This window comes from Diabrotica virgifera, chromosome 3, assembly GCF_917563875.1.
Source record: "Diabrotica virgifera virgifera chromosome 3, PGI_DIABVI_V3a".
NCBI classification, from domain to species: Eukaryota; Metazoa; Arthropoda; class Insecta; order Coleoptera; family Chrysomelidae; genus Diabrotica; species Diabrotica virgifera.
This window is the reverse complement of record NC_065445.1, coordinates 162,005,419-162,015,180: the sequence shown is the minus strand read 5'-3', so window position 1 is coordinate 162,015,180 and position 9,762 is coordinate 162,005,419. Positions and strand designations below refer to the sequence as shown.

At 30.6% G+C, this 9,762-nt stretch overlaps 1 long non-coding RNA gene across 1 annotated transcript; it reads left to right on the top strand.

Moving 5' to 3' along the window:
* The first annotated feature begins 793 nt into the window (after window positions 1-793).
* On the top strand, window positions 794-5,422 carry LOC126881373 (uncharacterized). The gene is made up of 2 exons (XR_007696825.1): window positions 794-976; window positions 5,010-5,422. It is a non-coding gene; the product is annotated as an uncharacterized LOC126881373 (long non-coding RNA).
* The last annotated feature ends 4,340 nt before the right edge of the window (window positions 5,423-9,762 follow it).

The window sequence follows — 9,762 nt, the reverse complement described above, 5'->3', positions numbered from 1 at the left end:
TTCTGGCATTAGTCAAATTTAAAACTAAATTAAATCAGATCTTTCCTTATATTTTTTTTTACAAATTGAAACATTGTTATTTGGATTATATAAAATAGAAATTTATATACATTATGTTTTGTAAAAATGTTTACTTTATGGAATAACCTCAAGTTGTAAGTTTTTTATGCTTTTATATACAATGTACTTTATCTCTAATTTCATTGTATTTATCATATACTTATTTTAGCTTATCTTGAAAAAGCAACTAAATTTTGCGAAAGCTCGATAATAACAAAGAGTTTTACTTATCCCGCCCCTAAAAAATAAGTGACTGCAACCCCAAAACAAAACTATTATATATAGTATCAGTCAATATTACCAAACTACTTTATATATATATATATATATATATATATATATATATATATACATATTAACCAGCAATAGGAAGCCAAAATGTGAACATTCTACGGCTTATTCACAGCCCTCCAGCCTTTTCGAAGCCCGATTTTGGGCTTCGTATGGTTTTCTTGTCGTTACTAGACTTACAGGGGGAAGGGGAAGGAGCTGGTCGAACACACACATGTATTGGGGGGCTACTAATAGCTTGCCGTCTTTAAGTTGCCCAAAGTTAGCATATATAATGAGTAAATACTAGAAAACCTGCAATTTTTCGGGCTTCATAATGATGGAATTTATATCTATATATACACCATTTAGTGCAAGCTTTTGCCGCGGAGTCGCTGTTGTAGTCGGTGTATATGTTTTTATACAGATTTATGTTGTAAGCATTTTACGAAGCCCTAAAAAAGGCAACATCGCAATATCATATGTTTTAAATTTTCATCTTAAAGATAACAAATCTGTGATTATACATTGTGTTTGATTGAATACGTTGTGCGGGCCTTACGCGTCCCCAATGAAGCGTTCGCAATGAATAGTAGCAATGGTAAATGAATGTCATGAAGATGAAATCAGGACAAATGGAAGTGAGGTGAGTATATTTTTTAAATAGATAAATTCAATAAATTTCACATAAACCACCCCTATGACTCCGCTTTACAGTCGAAATTTATAATTAATTACATCTCATAGCCCAACTAATTTAAGTATACCTGCATAACTATTGCAAAATTTGCTACCACAGTTTAAGTGAAAATCAGACTGGTTAACTCGACAAGATTAAATCCACAGGTTTTAAAACTACTTTTTCTAAGATCGATTCATGGATTTATATCACAGTACTTGCACATATTTATACAAACAAGTACTATTTTTAAAAGGATAACAAATATAGGTCCTATTTTGTGTTGTAGAGGCTGGTAAAATCCGAATTGGACAAGCTTTGTTGGAGAAGGTCCCCGTTTTCTTTCAAATTTATGACAGTAGAATAGAAAAATTATATTAAAAATTCAAAAATATTTCATTTGCTTTTTTTATATCAAGATTAATGTAATTAGAGATCGTAAACAGAATATTTTAGTTAGGTCAACCGGAGGATAAACTCACTTAAACATGAGGTTTCAGATTAATGTGTAGGAGTGCTAACATAAGTGCACTTAAGTTAAAAGTTAAGCTAATTTTTTATATTTACTTCATAAATGTACATATCTTTTGAAGAAAACACCCGAAACATACCCGAATCTTCATCGATGTTTTTGAAAATAAGTTGAAAATATTTGTAATTGAATTCTTTCAAAAATAAGTGAAAATTAAGCACTATCGTTTTATTTTTTTTTCAGTCATATAGTTTTGACAAATTTGACTTTTTAATTTATTTTTTGATGTAGCGGCTAAAAAGCTAAAAATCTGGACGATTTGCATGATCAACATCTTCATTACAAAATAGAAACTAGCTTTTAACTATAAAACGTATGTTTTTACAACTATAATTATTATTATGGCTCAAGCACCCAATCTGGTTCAATTAAACTAATGGCATTTCTGGAATCAACAAATGATTTTATTTTAAGGCAAGCAGTTTTAAAATCTCTTTTTCTAGTTCTTTAAAACCAGTGTAATAAAAAATATATTAACTAAGCGCGGACCACTGGCTTATGCAAGGTATTTGCGGTTTTTTTTATTTATTTAAGGGTTATTGTTTATCGAAAAATAAACTTTCTTGTCTGTAGCTGTAGCAAATTCTTTTTTCATTTTTGAGATCCGAAAATAACAAGTTTTTTGTAAATATAATGTATTAGAATATTCGAATAAAATTCGGTATGCATTTGTTGCGCAAGCCTCTGTTCTAGCCGGTATATAAACCGGATATATTACCCAGACCCATATATATGCTGTACGCATTTTACGAAGCCCTAAATCTGTTACGTAGTAACACAACATGTTTTCATTTTTCTCGATAAATATCTTAGATCATTTGTTTAATGTCACCTTCTAATGAATAGGTTGTGCCGGCATAACGAGATGAAGCGATCTCAAAGAATGGTAGCGATGGCCAAAATAAATGCCAATCAAAACGGCAATAATGAAAATGAGGTACGGACATTTTTTTAGAATTGATCAAAAATTCACTACGTGTGAAATATTCACTGTGAACAAAATCTTAAATTTACTATTATGTTAATATTAAAAAAATAAACGGTGAAATGGTAAACTGGTAATGAGATTTTATATAAGTAAGTAGTTGCTAGTAGCAACTAGGCATCTTGTTAATATATAATTTTTATTTCAATTATTTAAAAAATCAAAACAAATAATTAAACGTCTTCTATAAATACATTAGTTAATATTGACAATTTAATTAAATAAATTAATTACTATTTTTATCTATGAATATAATGCAAACAGAAAATTGCAATAAATTAAAAATACAATAAGAATAAGGTTTATTTTTCTATTTTATAATTATATTTGAAGACACAAGTTCATGAAGGGTGTATGTGACAATTTTTTCAAAATATGTTTTTTATGTTAAAGTACGTTGTTCGAACCTAGAGATCTTTCAAACAAGTCAAACACGTTTTAAAATTAATATTTTCTAGAGTGTAAAGGATCTATGTACACAGTAAATTTTTAAATGTAAGTGCATAAAGGACCTATGTACACAATGTACATATATACAGTGATGAGCGCGCTAATATCCGGCAAAATAGCGCAAAAAATGGACAATACTAAATTGTGAGATAAAAAAAAATAAAACTAGTCGAGCTGGGATATTTAGCGATATTAACCTATACATTTACATTGTATTGATTGTTTCCCACCTTTACACGTATCAGAGGAGTATGTCAACTAAAACTGTAACTGTGACAGTGGCATTTCTCAAACTCGTCCGATACGTTTAAAGGTGGGAAACAATCAATATAATTTCCTTGTGGCATTTTTATGATTAATTATTTATATGGGAGATTATATTACTTGGAAGTCAATAGAAATAAAATACCAAGATTGGTAAGTCAATAATATCGAGCTAGTACATATTTTATATTTTAGTACATATTACTTATATATCTAGTATTATTAATATATTTATAATTTAAACCTGTTACAAGTCAGAATTTGGTATTATTTTTTGAGAGTAAATTAAATGTAAGACCAAATACTTACGATGTCGGGATAGTATCACAAGGTTTTTTCCTGGTTTTCCCTTGTGATTTACTATGAAGTCTCTAACGCGAGAATTTTACTGTCGTTGCATTTGGTTGTCTTTTTAAAGACAGATCACATGCTATAATTTTTTTGTGACGGATGTTCTTGAGTTAGGGTTGATTTCATGTAATCGAATGAACTATCTTTCAGTAAGTCGTCCCAGGAACGCAACTCATAAATATTGGCAATATCATTTTAAAGTCTTTCTTCTACTTTAAAATGTATAATATATGTATGACATGCCAATATAAATGAGTCAGATTAAATAAATTATTAGAAGAATTTTTTTTTTGCTTAGCAACAACACTTTTGTTTATTCTAGTAATATTTTGTATTTTGACAACGGCACCCGATTTGGGCGTCGAAACGTTAATAAAATAATTTTTTTCATTTTAATTGTGGCTTATTTCCCATATAAATAATTAATCAATATAATGTCAATCTATAAGTTACTATCGCTAAATTTAACACCTCCATTAGTGTTCGTCTCTTTTTATCTCACAACTTAATATGTTTTTCATCTTTTGCGCTATTTTGCCGGTTAAAAGTACGCCCATCACTGTATAAAAATATATAATAAATTATTATTTTAAATATTTTTAACAAATATATTAGTTTTAGGACTACATATTCTATAAATTTAGTATATTTTGATCTTATAGTAAAAAAATTCTAGTATAAAAATTTTAACATCATTTTTCTCAATAACTTAAAAGTGTGACATAGACCCTTCATGCACTTGTGTCTTCATTTATTTTGATATAGTTATTTAAACACTTTAAAAAGCTATAATGGAGTTTCCCCAAGAAGTGCATCATTTTTTGGTTATTTCACGTTGAAATATTCGCTTTGACATTTGACGAATATGAACCAATTTTTCATTACCTACAACTTTGCTTCTACTGGGTCTAGAGTCTAGAGAGTTCATACTTTCATAGACCATTTTTTTCAATTATTTATAAGCTATATTTTTACTAAGAATGTTTTTTCGATAAAATACTTCATTTTTAAGTTATTTGCAAAAAACCGTCTAAAAATGTTTTTTTTTTTTGTTGAACAGTGAACATATTGTTTTCTCGCACATAACTCGAAAAGTATTACCTTCGTGAAAAAATGCTATAGAATAGAACAAAAGTTACTTATAATTAGTCAGTTTATCCATTTCTGGACTTACGTATATTTTTCACCCCCGAGAAGAGGTGAAACTCACCCACAGGTCAAAAGCACACATTGGCACAATATACAAAGGAAGTGCTATTTAATATGTTCACAATATACAAGGTGTTTTATAAAATAAGTAAACGATTGTTACAATAAAAGTAAAACTCGACAGATTTTTTGAATTATTTTTCGAAATAAAATAATGTTGATGAACACACTATAAAAAACATATAGAACTATAATCAATTTTTTTGTAGAAAAGAAAAGTAACGCTGGGCGTGAACGGTGGTCTAAGGCAGAAAAGTCACTAGTATGTGATTATTTTAAGGATCATATTCAGAAGAAAATTGCGTCCAAAACAGGCGAGTGTGCAGAATGGATCCCTAAATATAAGGACTTTCCAAAGAATAAAGACTGGCTGAAAATAAAGACTTATGTCTAATACTAAAGTGTATAATACTTTTAGAGCAAAATGACCCATTTTACCATTTTTCATTTTAAATTAGAAATGTTTATTAGTTTAACCGAATGCATTTTTCTTTAATAGTTATGTAATAAGATATTTTACTTTTTCTTTAGTTTATTTCTATTTTTACACACATGTTTGTTCTACCGAATATAACCTTTTTTTTTAATAAGATGTGTTAAATTAATAAACCATTTTATCACATTTTCAGACTTTTCAATATGCATTTGATCCTATTACCAGTCGTTCCCAAACTTTTTGTTTCTCATGGCTTTACAGATTAATCCATTGAAGTTAATCACAAATAATACAAATTAACATTGGGAGTGAGTTTGTTGACCATTAAGAAGATGGGTATTATTTTTGGCTGCAATGCTCTTCAAATGGGAATTCATTTTTTTTCGAATCCTGAAAAAACTAATAAGTATTTTTGAAAAATTTAAACGCAGAATGAAAGATTACGTTATTAGCGAGGGCAGAAAGTCCCTGAGAACTTCTATAATGTTTATTTTAATAAGTTACAGGGGTGAAAAACTAAGAGAAAATTTAGTGTGATTTTTAATTTCAAATATCTCATTCAAAATAAACTTTTTATTTATTCTAAGGGACTTTCGGCCCTCGGCAATAATTCCGTCTTTCATTCTGCGTTTAAATTTTTCAAAAATATTTATTGGTTTTTTCAGGATTCGAAAAAAATAAACGCAATGTCCGTGGTAATATTTTCCAAATCTATCTTTGTCTTACAACGCACTCAGTCGAATAGAATATTGTCAGCATATTGTTAGTCAGACAGCGACAATCAGTGACAATTTTAAATATTTGACATGGCATCAGGAATATTTTGAGTTGTTGATTAAATAATATTGATATACAGATAGTGTATTTGACGAATAATTGATTTAAGACGTGAACTTAATAAAAAGTTGTTTATTGTGTATTATTTGTGGAAGGTCCAAGCAGAGAATACATCAGGATAATATATTCTGTGATCCAAGTATTTTGTTGTTGAAGATGTTCAAAATTGTAAGCGTTCCATAGTAACAATATATTATTAAAAAATCACTTTAACATTTTTCCTCTTTTCTCGATTGAGTATTAGTTTTTGTTGTACATATAAATTATTACAATCAGTGAATACATAGTTAGTGAAAAAATTATCACATTTATTAACTGAATTAATAATTTGCAATTATACAAATAGCAGTTATCCAAGAACATTTAAAAACCATCGCTTTAAAGTTAATCATGACATTGTCAAGTAGAATGACATTCTAGTAATGTTTACATATCCATACCAGTGTGAATTTTAATACACGTAATTTGCCGTGTAAAGACAGAAAAAGTACGGATAGCCGTAAAATATTTGCGAATTATGTACCGATGGCCTTAAACAATAATTGAAGAGTGGAAATTCAAAATGGTCTAATTCCATTTTAGTCACATTTGACTTGTAACTGTTGTGAATTTCAACTTCCAAAGGACTTGACCAACACTCATTAGGAGTCCATGCTATAAACTAAAGAACCAACAAAAACATATAATGCGTGATCCTATGTAAAGAACACACAGTCAATTCAAAGCCCGGGTCGTAAAGTAACCTGGCAACACAGCAGGGCTTCCTAAAATGTATTAAGTATACTTTTTTACACATTTGGGCTTCGATTTGCTGGATTATACTCCGGGCTACTAATAGTCTATATAGTACATATAAAAAAATAAATGAAAGAAATTATTTCCCCTCTCAGGTTGCTCTTGATAAACTCGTTACCCTGATCATTTTAATAGAAAATACACTCCTATAAGATGAATATTTCACCCGGGCTGTGGGTTGTCTGTTAAGTGTTCCGGGCTTCTAATTGTCCGATTGGTATGTATATATATATATATATATACATATATATATATATATATATATATATATATATATATATATATATATATATATGTATATATATATATATATATATATATATATATATATATACATATATATATATATATATATATATATATATATATATATATATATATATATATATATATATATATATATATATATATATATATATATATATATATTGCAAGGTATGCGACCGTTAATTTAAATTTAAAGGTATTCAGCTAGTGAATTCAGAGGTTGAATCGGTCAATTTAGTTGGCAATTAAATAAAGAAGTCAACTACTTCATTGATATATTGAAAACGTTTCGCTTTACAATTTCGAAAGCTTCATCAGTTCACTACAAATAAAGGATGAAGTCTATAAGTATAAATAACCTTAACAAAAGTGATATAATACTTACAAAGCAATTTGTAGTATGTTTAAGATGTTAAAACAAAAATTCTACAGATACTACTCATTCTATAACAACAACTTAACGATACACTGCGGAAAAATACACCATGTATTAATGTTCATTGGCTATTTATTTAATTCGGTGATTTGAATCTCACTGAAGCCTTCATTTGTAGTTGATCACCGTTAGACGAATTAGCGGCAAATGAGATGTTATTTTTCCCTATGCCAAATCCACCCACTGGCCGACGACACGCATGTTTGTAAGATTTATGGCTCAAGCCCTTGAGTAAGAGGTAGAATATTGACTTAACTTATACAGGGGTGTTAGAGAAATTTTTTGTTCGAAGGGTAGAATAATGTGGCAGAATTATTTGAAGCTTTAAATCTCGGAATATGGGTTGTGTTGATTTGTTTGTTATGTAAGATAGGATTTATTATGGCAGAATTATTTGAATCTTTGCATCTCAGAATATGGGTTATGTGGGTTATAAAAAAAATACCGGTGGGCCTGGAAATAGATATGAAAAAACGGACTACTTAGCAATATCGGAAGAAGACGTCATGATTTGGCAATAGATAAGTAGGAATAAAAGGAACGGAATTTTAAATTTGGGTTTTGTAATGTCGAAAAACGGAACAGCAGGGGCAGAAATAAAAATGAAAAATATATTGGGACAACAGATCTTGCATCAGACAACTCTATAATGATCTGGAATAAGAACATCAAGGGAAAGAACAAAGAAAAATGTGATGTACCTAATAATTGTACGAAGCATCCTGGCATATGCCTCCGAAATTTCGGTCATGAACAAATCAATCCAAAAGCGCATTTCCCAATCGAAATGGAAAACTGGGAAATTGTTGTGGTCTCACAAGAAAGACCAAGTAACAAGTGAGGAGATGAGGAGAGATGCAATGGAAAAATATGCCCTGCAATATAAGGACGAGAGAAGACTGAATGGTACGGTCACGTCTGCGGAGCAGAAAACACATGGATGGCAAGGTTGCAGAATGAAGCCCAAGACGAACAAGAAGAAGAGGACGACCGAGAAAATCTTGGAAAAATGAAGTCGGAGGCTGTGTCTAATAAAGGGATGGAAGACGAAGACTGTGAAGATTGACTACAAGAATTGGAAGTCCTGGCTGACGGAAGGGAAAAAAAGCCTGGCTGTAGGCAACACCTTACATATATGTATGAACATACATACACATATACATATATAGACATATATACATATGCACACATATAAACACATACACATATGTTGACTTATTTATTGTGTATGATGAGAGAATGGTAAACCTGGCTCAAATTATCGATGTCAGTTCTTTTATTTAAAGCAGATGGATTTTTGAGAATTTCACACATCTCAATGAAGGTGCGTCTTTGATGATTTTGATGTTTGGCGAGTATTTTGACTTTAGTGAAGTCGATATGATGTTTAGTGGAAATGGCATGTTGTGCTAGGGCACAAGAGGGTTTGGACATCCTAATGTCACTTTTGTGTGAAGTAAGTCTACCTAAAAGCGATCGACTAGTCTGGCCTATGTAGGAGGAGTGGCACTCAGCACACGGAATATTGTACACAACATTAGTATGTTCTAAAGTGCTCAATGGAGTTTTGGATTTGGAAAACAACTTTCCGACAGTTTTGGCGTTTTTTAGGGCTATTTTTACGGGTAAATTTTTGAACAGTTTAGTAAGCTTATTTGTGACTTGTGGGAAATACGGGAGGGAAGCATATTTTGTGGCTCGTTCAGAAGTGATCGGGGGATGGTTTGACTGTATGCTATTGGAAATGGAAGCTAATATTTCACCGTTAGGTGCCTCAGAAATTGAACGACCGTAGCTTTTAGAAAATAGATATTTGTTGATGATGGGTATGGGATAGGAGTTGTCAATGAGGATGGATTTAAGTAGACCCAGAGATTCGTCTTTGTACTGCGTATGTGTCAATGTATGTACTCTAAGGCTAAGAGCTTGTACGAGGTTATGTTTATATCTCATTGGGTGAGCAGAGTGGTAATTTAGGAAACGGTTGCTCGCCATTTCTTTCCTGTACCACGTGGTACCCAATGTGTTATCCCTTGTGCGGATGATTCGCATATCTAAAAAGGGTATGCTATTCTCAACCTCTAACTCACATGTAAATTGGAGGTGAGTATCAATGCTGTTAAAAACTGATAAGGTGCTCTGAATCTTATCTGGTGGTGTTGCAAGGATTAAGTCATCGACATAACGCTTT